Below are 15,318 nucleotides of genomic sequence, written 5' to 3' on the forward strand. Positions count from 1 at the left end.
TTCTTTGAGTTACCACCTTCCCTGCCTTTGAACAACCCCTTCATACAAGCTCCTGCTGGGTACTATCCCAGCACAGCAGGTTCTTGGACTGGCTGGTGTGCACTGAAATTCTGCCCTGGACAGCCTTTTGCATGGCTGGAGTTTTGCACCTCTGCTGAAGGCCAGTGATGTGAAAGGGCCACCAGAGCAGCACAGAAAACAGGAGAGTGTCCCAGGGAAAGTTATTAAAGGTTTTATTACACGGCTAATATGGAAAGGTGCTCCAGCTGTGGCTTCACAAGCTGTCTGTTTTAGGCTTTGTTGATTATGTTGTGCTTTAATTGACATTAATTTGCACTGTGCTAATATTCATGCTGATTTATTTTTCCAAGAAAATGACAGCCACACCCTCACCATGGGAGCACTGCTGAAAATGTGCCATTTTAAAATTAAATGTGAGTTTAAGAAATTAAAAATTTGATATTCTAATATTACAAAGCTTCTCTCAAGATTAATTAACTTTCTCCTGTATATAATAATTAAAATAGTAACTATCTTAAAATATTTTCTTATGCTTCTTAGCCCTCCTCATTAATTTGAACTTGCCTTGGTAAGTTTTTCCTTTCTCTGTTTTACCCTGTTGAGTCTGCTTGTAGTGCTAAAGTTAGTTCAAAAGTTCTAACTTCTTTTAATGCCTTTTTTCCTTCTCCTACTATTAAGGATGAAGATGTCATTGCAGAGCAGCTAAAAACAATTTCAGCTGCTCTAGTCACACTGGAAGCACTAGCAGAGAACATACAACTAGAAGGCAGATGATACTCAGGAAGTAATAGATGTTGCAATTAAATTAATTGGCTTTACTTGGAAAAGCATTTTGGAAAAACAAGCCCAAACCTTCACAACGACTATTGCAACATTAAAAGAGAATGTTGGTTGCTGGAGTTCCTTTGTGTAAAGCAATCATTGCACCTTTGGTTCTGTTTAACTGCAACTGCTGTTAACCAGCTTGAACCATGTAGCTCCATTTACATTTTATCTCAATCATGTATAAAAGTTTTCCCATGTCCCCTGAGCATAAAGTCAATATTTTTCCAATTTAAAGCCAAAGTGGCCTCTCAGATTAAGATTGTATAAAATTTGGCAACATTTAGTATCAGCCTATTCCAGCTGCTCTGCCCTTTTGCCCACCTGCTGTTTCAGTTCTCCTAATTTTCTTTTTTTTTTCCAGCTCAAACAAACCTCAGATGTGTTTTTGTTTGATTGTGGAGAGAGATGAAAGTAGACCAGAATGCACTTTTTTACTCCATGTAATTTTTCTATTGAACCCACATTAAAATTGTTTCTACATGCTATTTTCAGTCCATTGGGAAAGTTCTCCTTCCTTGCATAAATGAGTAAAATTCAAAAAAGAGCTCCCTCTGAAGCATAAGAATTCATGTACTTCAGACCTTACATACAATGACCAACTTTGGTAATAGTACAGATAAAGAATGAGATATTACTACTGGTGTTATGCACAGCTGAAATGAAGATAACCCATTACATAACCTTGAAAAAGGCATTTAAATGCAATCATTTCAAAGACAAACCCCTCATGAGCTTTTCAATAGCACTGCTGCATGTGTGTAAGCTGCCTTGTCCCACTGCCAGCAGAGTCCTGGGTGCCAGGGAGAGAGGCAGCACTCAGAGGGCTGTTCTTGGGGTATTTTGTACAGGTAACTTGTGTTTGCCCCCACACACCCTCCCAACACTCCAGCTCTGGTGTGGCTGGCCAGGGACTGGCTTTTACTTTGCTGGCACAAGGAAGTTTTGCTGCTAAGACTCTCCTTTTGAAGGCCCAAGGGAAAAGCAACAGATAATTCACATACTGGCATTTTTTTATTTGGAGGATCCAGAACTTTTTCTGGGAAATGGAGTAGGTCTGTGTGAGATGAAGACAGATGATGAGAGTAGGCAAACAATCCTGCCCAGTCAACAGACTGTAAGGACAGAACAGTTCTGGCAGGTCAAGAGAGAAAAATCAACATTACTGCTACCTTCCTATCAGTCCCTGTTTATGGGTGAGAAAACTCACCTGGAACTGCTTATGTGGAATAAGTGTAGCCCATATAAAGGAAAAGATAAATGTCCTAATGCCAGATGTGGGACATCAGCTAGTGCTACCTGAGCATGAGAAGTCTTAATGCCAGGTAGAGAGGTCAGCTGCATAAAAATACTTGTACAGTGCTATTTTTCTGGTATCTAGTAAAGGCACATGAAAATAACTTGTAAATGAATACATTCACATTGACTCTTTTATTTGACACTCTGTGCTGTAAGTTGAGTCCAGTGCTGCTGCTGCTGGAGCCTGCTGAGGAGAACAGCTATGATTTGAAAGGCAGGAACCATTCTCCAGTACATGTGCAGGTGTGCATATGGTAAGTGGAAGCCTACTGGCAACAAGCTTGCCTTGGTCTTTTTCTCAGAACCCTCACCAGCAACCCAAAATCTTGAAGGAATCAAACACTGCAGGCTGAAAAACACAGTGTAGTTCATGCTGTACCTTTTATTGTAGCTGCAATGCTGCAAACCCAGCTGGCAAGAGTTAACAAAGACAAGTTCTTTGTGTCTTAAATAATGCAGAAGTGCTTTTTGAGATTATCTTGTCATTTTTCAGCAGCAGAGCACACAGCTTTAGTCTGTGCCAGTATTATGAGCCCTCCCTTGAGTGTCTGCCCATGTAGCCCTGCCTTTGCCATGGCACCAGCACTGCCCTTCCTGCAGCTGGGCAGAGGCAGGTCAGGAACCTGGGCAGGCCAAAAGCTGAGCAGGGAAGATAAACACAGTCATGCATCAGCTGTCACAGCCTCAGCCTGTGGAGGGAGTTGGTTGATTCAGCAGAAAGCTGCACCCCCCCTTTCCCCCCCATTTTTCTTTCAGATTAGCCAGGTGAAACAATGGCATTGTGATTATGGGAGATAATGCAAGGGGCAGGGGGAAGGCTGGAAGGGGACAGCAGGAACCTGTGCCCTTGGGCAGGTCACAAAGTAGGACAGCAGAAGAGAAAGGTAAAGGAACAGCACTCACCAGCAGCACAAGAGCCAACAGAGCTGATGAAAGGCATCCTTTGATCAGCTCAAGCTGCTCATGTCACTGCACCCTGCAGTTACACAAGCACTTTGAGCCAGCACTGCCAGGGAAAGAAATTACCCTGCCCTCCCCCAGCCCTGGGCACTGCTGCTGCCCTCAGCATCCCCATCCTTCCTGCCACTGCTGGTCTCAGAGCCACATGCTGAGCTGGAGAGGAAACCCATTAACTGTGAAACAAAGCAGTATTTTTTTGCTGAGTTGGATCTAAAGTCTATTCTCCCATTTACTTTCTAAGACAAGAGAGAGATCTGTGTGTTAAATGCCTTGGTGAGAAATGGAAAGAAAGGAAGGGAGATGCCAGGATGGAGTATTTTGACAAGTAATCAAAGAGAAGACACGGCATGGGCAGGTGGCTGGAGCCTGCAGGTGCAGAGCAGGGACAGAGTATGCTGCATGTGTGCACACACACCCACTGGGTCTACAGGGATCAGCACCAGGCTCGTGAAATGGTGTTAACCTGTCAGGCTTACTGCAACAGTTCTTACAAAACATGCTCAGACACGATTTGCTAATCATTAGTAATTGCACTAACACATGTCCAGCTGTGGGGTGGTTCTGATTAGGCACATCCATGTCCAGCAGGGCCTTCTTGTCAGAGGTGCTGCAATCATTCTGTGCCTTCACCTGACACCTGAACCGCCACTTTTGGTGGCTGAATTCACAGACAAGTTTATGCATATCTCTGTGGCCTGTTTTCAGCTAAGTGGAGGTTTTAGGTAAGTGTTGCCTTGGTGGAAGTGATTGGAGCAGGCTGGATTCCTCCCACATTCCACAGGAGGCGTTTATGGATCCTGAAATCCATCAGATTCTACTCACTGGAGTCTTCCCTACACATGGGTAACTCGGGGATGGGGTTATAGACAGCAGAGGAGAAGGGTTTACTGTTTCTGAGAGCTTGTTCCCAGACACCGAGTCTTCATTTGTCCCGTGGCAGGCGGCATTCTATACAGCACGCAGCCGTGTGGACCAGCAGAATTAAAATTATACAGAAACGACACTACAAATGGACAGAAAATAGACAGCAGAAGAAGTTAACTTTATAGTTGGTGCCGTGACTATAAAAAGCGAGGATTCTCCAAGGATTCAGAAGATGTGAGGCGATTTACAGAGCCCTGCTCTGTGCGATGTATCCGCACACTCCTCAAGCGAGAGCGCGGCTCCTCGCCCGCCTGGCGTTCCACATCCTGAGCAGATTCCTCTGCTCAAACACCTTGGGCAGTGCCAGGTGTCTCCAGCCCTGGCCAAGGCAGGTCTCAAGCCCGAGTCCCGCCCTGCCGGATCGCCTGGCCTTGCTGCGAGCTGACAGCGATCGGCCGCGCAGCGCGATAGCGAGCCCTTATCGCAGCGCCCTCGCCGATTGGCGATGTCTGCCCGCGCCTATCTCCCGGCCCGCTCTTAGATAAGCTTCCCAGGCGCCGCGCCGCTCCTTTCCGCCGGGACCCAGCGCCACGAGAAGCCCTTTCCCTGTGTCCGAAGGCTCTCCCTGCCTGTTCCCGGCCGCCCGGGCCCCCCCGGCGCTCCGGGAGCCGCCAGGGGCGGCCCGGCCGCACCGCCCCCCGCTCCCCTCCGCCAATGGCAGAGCCGCTTACTCGTCGGGCGCGCGCCCTCCCGCCAATGGGCGGCGCCGTTGTTGGGCTTGCGGGCTGTGGAAGCCGCACCCTGTCGGGCGGGGGCCGCTCGGTGCCTGAGGGGGCGGCGGGAGCGGCGGGAGGCGGGGACCGAGCAGCCACAGCCTCGCCAGGGGACCGGCCGCGGCGGCCCCTTCGCGCTCGCCCCTTCTCGTCTGCCCTCGGGTGAGCGGCGCGGCGGTGACGGTGCGGAGGAGGCTGAGGGGCGCAGCCGGCGGCGGGCGGGCAGTGACGGGGAGACGGGCGCTGCGGGGAGGGGAGGAGGGGGCGGCAAGGAGAGGCTGGGGCGCAGACACTGGAACCGGCTCGGTGAGCCCCGAGGGGAGCGGAGGGGGCCGTGTCCGCCTGGAAAACGTGGCGGGGTGTGCGCAAAAGCGCTCTGTGAGGGGCTGCGGCGGGCTTGGGGGCACGGCGGGGGCTGCGGGGCCGGGCTGCCGTCAGCGCTGCCTCGGGAGGCGCCGTGCCCGTGCCGTGCCCGCCGGGATGCTCCTGACACCGCCACCGCCGCAGGCAGCGGCCGCTCGGCGTTGGAATCTCCGCTGCACCGAGCGCTGCGGCTGCCCCCGCCGCCCTCCCGCTGCAGCTGCCCCTCGTGCCGGCCCCAGCCGTGACCCGCGGGCTGTGCGGGGCGGCATGCGGGCTCTGGAGAGTCCGAGTCATCGTCCGCAGAGGCGCAGGAGCGAGGGAGGGTTTGGGGTGCGAGTGCGCGGTGCTGGGGATTGGCGGGGCACCAGCAGCAGGCGGGCAGTTGTTTTGTTTCCTCTGCTGGAAGGGGTAGCTGCGTTTTAGCGTTTCTGGGGTCTGCTTTTGATACAGAATGTCACATGCCTTTCTGCACGTAATTGCTGCACGCTCGCTGTGCTGCTTTTAGGGTTGATTCTTAATCTGTGTTGGCTTTAGTTAAAACTAGCAATTAGGGAGGGGGAAAATCCAGTCAAGCTGGAAAAATACCCATGGCTGTGTTGAGGTGGGGGCTAGGAATAGCACGGGATTTGCATCTTTCCTGAGATGCTGCTGTGGCTCTGTGGCGTAAGCTCACTGCTGGTTTGGTTTTATTCTTTGCCTTTTGGAAAGTTGCTGTAGATCACAACATTATCGTAAACCAAAGGTGTTCAGTTTTCTTGCTCTGTGACTCACATTTTTATATAGAGCTTTACAAAACGTGTCTACCTTGAGCTTATGAATTCTCAAACTGCAACTGCTGCTGGATAATTCCTCCTCTGTGCTCTGCTGAAAGCTACAGGTATCTCCCTGCAGACAGGCTGTTTACAGCTCTGGTTCTTGTAACATGTGTGCCAATGGAATTATTGACAGTCCTTAATTGTCACAAATTCAGGAGGTTTTTTTGTGTTTGTGGGTTGTTTTGGGTTGTTTTTTTGTTTTTTTTTTTTTAATAGAGCAAAATAATTTAAAGGTATGTAAACTATTTCTAAGATTGGCTCCCATTTTTGTTAAATATAATGTATAAAATTTCTGTTTCTCAGTAAGGAAATATTCTTTTAAGAGCACTTGTGTAATAAGCGACAAACAAATGCAACTATGGGCGAGACTGCTGAAACAGGTGGCTTTGGTATTTCTTTATATTCAGTAAGCAGATTTGATGCCAGCAAATTTGATATAATCTTGAGTGAATGTAATGATCTATATGATTTGCCTCACTGAATTTAAACTTGGTGGTTTTCTGAGGAGAGTTTTGAGGAAGAGGCATTTGCAAGGTTTTGCATCTTTGCTGCAGCATGATAATATGTGCATTACTGTGTTTGCATGTTTAAGTGTCTTGTACTTTTACTGTATGAAGTTCTATGCTGAGAACAGTGCTTTTTAGCCAAAAACTATTCTGTTGACTGAATGTTTTCTTTCTGTGCTTGATGATTATAAGTGTGAAAAATCAGAATGTGCTTCATCTGAAGCAAGTGTTTTTGCTGGCCTGTTGTGCCAGTAAGTTCATTAGAGTGTGGCTCACTAATGCTGCAGAGTGAAGGAGGTCATTTACTGAATCAGTCTTTTTCTGTGACAGTTTTTTTAGAAGTATCCAACAGAAAATGACTCGCCTCTTCTCATTCTTTGGGATTCACCATCAGTATTAATGTTATTTTGCACGTATGGGATAGGCCTCTGAGCAGCCTGGTCTAGTGGAGGATGCCCATGGCAGGGGGCTCAGAACTGGGTGCTCTTTAAGGCTCCTTCCAGCCCAGAGCAGTGCGTGATTCTGTGTAGGGACTTGGATCATCTGGTGAAGTTAGGTAGAAAAAACCTCTCTGAGCACTGAGAGACTTTGACAGAAGTAGGGCTAAAACTGCTTCTGCCCCAAGTCTTGGTTTTTGAAGTGTCATTTCACAGCATGAACTGAACTGCCTTTAGCAAATCCCATCCAACATTCCATGACTTGGCATAGGAGGAAAAAAAAAAGAATTTTGAAGTAGCCTATTTTGTTAATAAATAGAATTAAATAATAGAACTGAAAGTTTCAAACTAGAAGACTGCTTAGCATGGTGATTGCTGCTAGATTGCTTCTGTGTGACAAGTGCTTCCTGAGGAGCCTAGGCAGTAAGTCTTGCACCCACTGCTTTTCTGACTGGTGGAAATAGCTTTCTTAATTATTAAAGGGTTGTAGCAGTGGTGAATGGTGAGTAATTTGTAAACCCCAAACTGTTGCTGTGCAAATGAGCCAGTCCTGCTTTGAGGGAAAAATGCATATTAATAAAACTTGCCCACTACCTCAGTGAAGTGGAGTGAATCAATGCTGCTTTTGCTGTGCAGCAGAGACACCTGAGGCATGAGGGCATGAAGAAAAAACCATGCTGATTTTCTGACTTGAAATTAGAACTTACTCTTGGACCATGCTGCACCACAAAATGATTTGTGAAACAGCACTGCAGCAGTAATTCACACTGCAACGAAATACTTCTTGGGCAGTTTTAGGGTGGTATGTGCTTTATATTTGAAAAGTGAATGTGAGCAGATGTGAATGTAAGTTTACTCTGCTGATTCCATTGTGCAGGTCATTTGACATCTGCTGAGGAACCTGTCCAAAGCTCTTCTGCTAAGTTATGCATCTTCTATAATAACAGGTTCAAAAGCACATATATTTTAAAAATAGTAGAAGTCCCTAGCTTACCTAAGTTAGGCAGTTTTCATTCATATAATTTAATCAGCCTGCTCAGGGGAATAGGAAAATATTACTTAGTTTTGCTACTTACTCAGCATTTCTCTTAAAAAAATACTCTGGTTTTGCTAGGGCTGAGAGCAGGAGCTGTACAAACCTGTCACTAGAGAAAGGTGTAAAATGTAAATCATGTGAACCAGTTGCTTTCCTGAGGAAAGCTTTTCATTAGAGGTAGTAATGCTTAAAAAGTACTGGTTATACAGATTTTGATCTCTAGTAATTTTTACTTTAAATTTGCCCTGTTCTACGGCTGTTTTTTCTCTCACTCTAAAGTATCATGAATACCATAAGAGGGTTCTGTAGGAATATATAACATCTGTTACCATCTCAGTAAGCATCTGTTGTTTATTGAGAATTATCTTGATAGTCTTTAGACAAATTGAAGCAAGTAATTGGTTTCTTTGCTCACCACACAGTGGGTGTTGTTTACTGTGGCCTTGTCGGTTCAGAAGGTTTGGTGGTTGGTAGCTGCAAATGTTGTAGGGGAAGAGGCTCCAGGAAACGCCCTTTTCAGAAGTACTGCTCTCCACATCAGGTGTCAGCTGAGATGGGGTCGTTTGCCATCAGGACTCGGGCTCAACATGCCAACCAGTGGTCCTGGTCTTGAATAAGTTTGTGTTGCTGCTGCTCTGGGGAATTTCAGAGTCCAACTGCTCTCCAGGGCAAGTAAAGGTTTGCATTTGAATAACTGCTGCCCGTCGGGCTGGCTGAGCAGAGTGCCCGCTCGTGTTGCTGGACTGACTGGGACCTTTCAGAGAAACTGAAAACGTTGTCCTTGAAGGTGTAGCCAAACAGGAGTAACAACTTCTTCAGTCCCTTCCTGACTTCCTCCCTTTGACCTTGCTAATTGGATTGCATTCCGAGGAGTGATCTCTGCCTGCTCTGCTGGATTCAGTTGTTATCTAGTGAAAGATCAGCCTTTCAGACTCACATCACTTGCAATAACAACTGATGAGCATCATAGAGTTTTTCACTATCACTTATTTGAATGGTTTTCCCTGCAGATTAATTAAAAATTAGCAAAAATGAAAGCAAATCTCAATTCAGCTTTAGAACTGTGATATTAGGAGCTGCTCTTTTAAACTGGGATTTGGCATATGTGTGCTCTTCAGACTAATCAAACATTCCTTTGCATTTTTAACTGACTAATGTCTTTTTTAAATCGCTGATTTTTGTACCATATGGTACATATGATTTTCAGATCTAGACTCAGGAAGTCTGAATAAATAAGAAGTAAAATATTTCAGAATTTTGAGATTTTGTTTTTCTTTCATATACCTAACTGAAGTGCTGTAAAGGGGTCATGGAAGCAGTAGTAGCAGTTAATCAATAACAGTTTATGGTATTTTTGATACTTTCAAATCAAATGAGTAGATGATTGTTGTGATGCAGTTATGCTCCAAAGACTAGGGGGCAACAAAAAAAACAGATCTAGGTTTTTGGTTGGAATCAGTAAACATGTAAAAGCAATTTTGGATTAAAACCTGTAATTTGACTTGGAGCCATAGAAACTTAGGTTTTTTGGGGGGTTGTTTTTGATTTGTTTGTACAAATTTCAAGTGTATTGTATTGCTTTTTATGCTTCTATATCTTGTTTTAGGTCTTGAATCTTGGGAGGTCTGATGAACTCTTTCAATTCTATTATAGTTTATGCCAGATTAAACCAGAAAGCGCTGAGGAAAACCTTGACCCATGAAAACTGTCTTCTCTGTTTTTCAGTTGCCTGTTTTTTGTTGTTGCTGTTTGGGTTTATTTCTTTTGCTGCTGTTCTGTGTGTGTGCTACAAATGACTGAGCATAACTTCACTGTTGGTGCATTGTGACTGTGGAGATGAAGAACAGAGCATACCCTAAGTTTGGTATATTGTTTTAGGTCTTGAACTATTTGAATTCTATTATAGTTTATGCCAGATTAAACCAGAAAGCGCTGAGGAAAACCTTGACCCATGAAAACTGTCTTCTCTGTTTTTCAGTTGCCTGTTTTTTGTTGTTGCTGTTTGGGTTTATTTCTTTTGCTGCTGTTCTGTGTGTGTGCTACAAATGACTGAGCATAACTTCACTGTTGGTGCATTGTGACTGTGGAGATGAAGAACAGAGCATACCCTAAGTTTGGTGTTTTAACAGATGAAGCAATTTCTTCAGGTATTGTCAGTGCAAAATATTGCTAAAAATCTATCAAGTGTGTGCACTTGTGAAGCATCCATTCCATCTAAAATTCATTGGAAAAGCACATTGCTGCTGTTGTGCATTAACTGAGAGGTACCATATACTTGGCTTTTTTTTCTCCAAAAGATCTTGTCTAGCAAAGCTTTATGTAGTGACCTTGAAACAACACAGCTTAAAGTGTTCCAGAGTTAAAGCGACTTACTTCCTTTTTCTCTTAAACTGTTAGCTGCAGCCGGCTGAATTGAACAGGACAGCGGTGACTTGGAGCACAAAAGCTTTCTGCCGGTGTGTGGCAGAGCTGCGATGCCTCCGTGTGTCCCTCCGAGAGGGGCTGTGCGGGGTCCGGGCCGAGCCAGCCCCGCGCTTCGGCCTGGGCAGCCGGGCAGGGCAGCAGGGAGCTCGGCACTCCCTCGCCGTGTGGGGGGAACGTGAGAACTTCAAAAGCGTAAATAGGGAAGCATAGGTAGCAAATAATGTTTCATTAGTTATGTCATTTTTTTCTAGTTGTTTTCAGTTTCCTGGAAAGGTTTCAATGATTTTCAGGTAAAGTTCTACACAGCTAATGTGTCACTTTATTTTTAAATGTCACTTCAAATTTCCATATGATTTGAATAACAGATTCAGTGTAAAGCACAAGATTCTATTTTGATTCCAAAGTCAATTTTCTTTCCTTACTGTGGATATTATTTTTAAGTCTACTAGTACACAGTGAAGTGTGGGGTTTTTTGGTTTTTTGTTTGGGTTTTTTTTCCTCCAGCCTCTTGGGCTTAGAGTAAAATTTATGAGATGGTGAGTCTTCAAGACAGTTTGGTGATTTCAGTTATAACTGATAACTTGGAACTATTTTGGAATAAATTTATGTCTTTTATAGGTGAATTAACGATAAAATAGTTTTGTTTTTGTAAATTTATTTTTCATTAAGTGTTGGTGGCCAGAAGTATACAGTTAAAATTTATTTGGATATGTACAATGTTTATGGTATAGCATTACAATGGTTTTGAATAGGCAGAAAAAAGAGATGAATAATGATCTTAGATGTTTGCTTAGATCTCAGCTGTACATATAAATTATGGCTTTTCCCCTGTTTAGTTATATAGGGATTTTGGTAAAAAGTTAGTAAATTCTGTAGGGCTTTCCCAAAGCAAGTGACTCATACACGATGGAGAGGGACACAAGAGATCAATCCTTCATCCAGAGGAAAGCTGCTTCATCTCTCATGCATCAGGAAGGTTGGTGGGTGGACTCAGAGAGGACCATCCTTTTCTTCCATTCTGTTGCTGCTGTAACTCAATGTCTGTCTGTGTCTGTGTGGTTTTCCACTTTGCTTTCAATCTCCTTTAGAATTTGCACTGATCATGATGCTGCTGAGTTATGTTGTCCATCTTATACTGAGTTTCTTGCCTCGCCCCTGGAAGGAGAATTTGTGGTTGCAGCACAGGGCAATGATTTTGACAGGTGGGATGGCCACTTCTAGGTCTGCCAGAGGCTTTGTTGTTGACTGGGACTCTTTCTTTGGCCCAGGTCCAGTCTGTTAGTGGAGATGTTGGTTTGGGGACAAGGAGAGGCCAGTGAAGGTGCAATGACAATCCTTCCAGTATCCTCCTATTTTCCCTCACTGCAGAAGCTTGGAGAGGAGCCAAGAGCAGGGAACACAGTGAACAGTTTGCTGCACAACTTGGAAGAAGGTAGTCTCTGAAAGTGTCCTCTGGCCTGCCCAGCCACCAGGAAATAAAGAGCATTTTGGCAGTGGGTCAGCGAAAGGCAGAAGTGGTGAACAGAAGGCTGGGAAACATGCTTCAAATCTGAATGTCAGCCAGGAAAGCTGGACTTAGGCAGCCTTGCAGATTATGAGGGCAGCCTTATTAATTGAACATTCTGGCTGGTGGAAAAGATGCCTGAGGCTTACAGTCTTTATGGGTCAATATTTACCACTAAAGTGGGGAGGCAGCTCTCCACACCTCAAGCAAAGCTCACAATGTCAAAATGAAACCTTTGTAGCTGCATTTGCCACTTCAGCTGCAGGGTTTGGGATCCTGTCTAGTGTGAGCTGGTTAAAGGATTGAGATAGCTGCTCTCCCAAAAAGACAGAGACTTCTATTGTTCAAGCTTGTTTAATCAGTCACTAATATATGTTAATGTTTTATATTGTTAATGTATAATTATAATTGTTAATAAAACATTGCTAATGTTTTATATAATGTTTAATGTTTATGTAATTTTGTATTTAGGTGTTTATTTAAACAACTCTGAAATACTAAGAATGTTAAAAATTACACAATTTAAAAACATGTGAATAATTAGTTGCTTAGGTTATCCTGGGGTTTTTTGGTTTTTTTTTTAGAATATCACCTTTTTGAGGAGCTTAAGCTTATTTCTACATTCTCTCATTTTTGGGATCATTATTGTGCCCACATATGGTGTTGAAACATGTTAGTTCTGTTCTGTATGTCTGTATGTTCTGTTCTGAAACTATATTTTCAGAAATTCATTACACCCCCAAGGCAAATGGGGAACATTATTGCCCATTTTCAGTAGTGTAGCTACTCGGGTCACTTAACAAGAATGAGGCAGATTTCAAATGGCTCTTCTTCTTTGCAGACCTTTAATCAGAACTAGACACCTTCCTAAATAATTCTGTTATTGGTTGCTGGTATGAAGAGCTGTTGTGATGCCAAATTTGTGTTTTATGGTAGAAGGAAAAGGTGAGGTCTGAAATGTTGTATTTGCTACTTTGTTTCTTGTACTACGGTTTTTGCTTGTTTAATTTAGTCCTTAATTAGATGTGTTTATCATTAATGAATAGGATGAATTCAGTTAATTTGACTGAAACTCAAATCTAAATTTGTTCTTTCAGGGATTTTATGATCTGAGAGAGTAATCTGGTAATTTTCTCCTCCCTCCTCTTTGTTGCTATGGTAATCCTAAATTGGAACCTTGTCTCTGCAGACTTTTTTTCCCCCCTTTTTCCCCCAAGTAAGTTTTGTAATAGCTGTGCAGTCTATTCTCAAGCCAAAATATTGATAATACAGGTTCTCTTGTTGTTTTTCTTTATTTGGCTGATTCAAGGTGAAGCTGAAATTAAGCAGCTTTAACTTGCCTTTCCTATTTCTAGCTCTCAAGAGGCTTTGTGGCATAATTTTTTAAATTCATGTTTTACACAAACATTGTTTAGGGGAAAGCAAGACAAAAAAGGCTCAACTAAAGCAAAAAGACCAAAATGTGTCTGAGTGTCATGAAATGACATGTTTATAATTGTAACTGCAGAAGTGAACATTCAAATTGCACAGTCCATAAGTTGTTTAGCATCCAAATATTCTTGCAATTCCAGTTTACAGCAGTGTTCAGGGCTTATTTGATGAGGTGCTTTCACTACTCCTGATGCAGCATACTCCTGATGGCTGAACTTCTAATGCAGCAATAAATGCAGGTGACTCTGGCAAAATAAATATAAAATAGATTTATATAAATAAATATATATTTATAAATATATAAAATATTTGTATAAAATATTTGTGCTCTTACTAAATTTTGGTTTTTTTCCATGTAGAAAAAAGTAGAGATACAAGATCTAGCAGGGTTGATAGCAAATTGAAGAGGATCATCAGGAGTAAGCAGAAAACTTGAATAAGACTCTTCATGTGTCTTGTCAGGAAGCATGGGGGTAATAAAATAAGACTAAAAATAATTTAGATACTTGAGAAAGACTACATTAATTTTCAGTGAAGACATTTTGAACACATGTACATAGGTCATGCTGAAGTGAAGTTATATAGATGATTTCCATGAAGATGAAGCCCAACTTGCAGGGTGCATATTAGTGGAACTGTGTAACATTTACTCTACAATTTTGAAGTAGGTGATTTGTGTAATTAGACACTCAGTTGCAAGAATTGTTATTAAATGGCAAGGCAGAAGGATATTGGATGGCTGGAGAACAGTGAAAGGACTCACAATTTTAAGAGGGAAAGGTGATTTGGGATAGTAATTGCATTATTAGTGTGACCTTAATACACAGAGATTTGTTTAAATTGAGAATTAAAAGCTGTTGTGTGTTGAGGTAAGATGAAAAGGGTATGAAGTGATACAGCTCCCAGCAGAGGAAGATTTGTCAGAGAAATCTAGCCCCTCTTTTTTGTAGGATCCCTGACTTCTTGGAGAGGATACATGGTTAGAGCTGACCCCTTGTAACATAGAAGTCATATAATGTGCAGTATGATTCCATGTAAAAACCAGAGGGATCTTTTTGTGACAATTGATGTTGAATGGTGACAGGAGGTGTCAAGTATGGACAGAACTTGATGACCAGTGGATGATGTATTGGAACTATGTAAGTAGTGGAATTTGTCAGGACCAGTTTTGAGATTTAGTATTTTCATTAAAATCATTTATCTCTTCCTACTTCTTGTGCCATTCTCATGATCTTCATCAGATGTCAAGGATCACCAATACAAAAGAAGGTTTTGCACAGAACAAAGGTGAGACCTTAGGACATGACCAGTAGGAAATGGAGTCATATCAAAGAGCATTAAAGGGATTGTAACACTTCAGGGTGACAAACCTATCAGAGTTAGCAGTGGAGATCAGGATAAGAAGTACACTGTTGTTGCCCTACTAATATTTTTCTTTAAAGAAATAAAGGTGTGTTGACTTTTTCTTGTACTGGTGAAAGTTTACCTCAAAAACTGCATATAATTCCTATAACCCACCATCAAGTAAAAAGGACATTTGGAGTAAAAGAGATCCAGACTAATTCCTGGAACTCAGAGAGTGTTGTCTTTGATCTGGGAAAACAAAGCATGGAAGAGGTTGCTCTTCATAAAAAAGAGCAAAACAGCACAGGTGGGTAAGAAGAGCTTTTTATGCTTGAGGTGTAAGAACAAATGGGTATAAACTATCCAAGAACAAACCTAATCTGGAAATTAGAAAAGATGGTTCCTAAGCAACGGAGGCATAGGAGTCTGCAACAGCCTTCCCTTAGGAGCAGTGCAATAAGGCTGTCTTTAAGGTGGAGCTGGTTAGCTTATGTAAGAGGGGGGAGGGGATGTAATGTCCTTTTCCACCCTACCTTGGGATCTGAACTGCTTGACCTGGAATATCTGTTCTCATGTTTCCTGGCTTTAACTGAAGATGGTACAATAACTTGGGCAGATACTGCCCAGACACCACTGGGTGCACTGGGGGTCTCTTTCTTGGACAAGTGCACCCGTTGCATTCTGAGGTGTAGAAATGCTTATGTCAAGGGATGATAAAT

General features: G+C 43.2%; 1 protein-coding gene across 18 annotated transcripts in view; it reads left to right on the plus strand.

Moving 5' to 3' along the window:
* Positions 1–4,708: 4,708 nt before the first annotated feature.
* ADD1 (adducin 1) overlaps positions 4,709–15,318 on the plus strand; it is a 64,194-nt gene continuing 53,584 nt past the window's right edge. For 2 of the 18 annotated variants that reach the window (XR_005629259.1, XR_005629258.1), the window contains exon 1: positions 4,710–4,901. The gene's annotated coding sequence lies outside the window, so the exon portion shown is untranslated. Of the gene's footprint in view, positions 4,923–5,020; positions 5,046–15,318 lie in introns of those variants that run through there. The other 16 variants (XM_039724013.1, XM_039724022.1, XM_039724012.1 and 13 more) reach the window with 12 other exon arrangements.

This window comes from Passer montanus, unplaced genomic scaffold (assembly GCF_014805655.1).
Source record: "Passer montanus isolate IOZ18808 unplaced genomic scaffold, ASM1480565v1 scaffold51, whole genome shotgun sequence".
In the NCBI taxonomy this organism is placed as follows: Eukaryota; Metazoa; Chordata; class Aves; order Passeriformes; family Passeridae; genus Passer; species Passer montanus.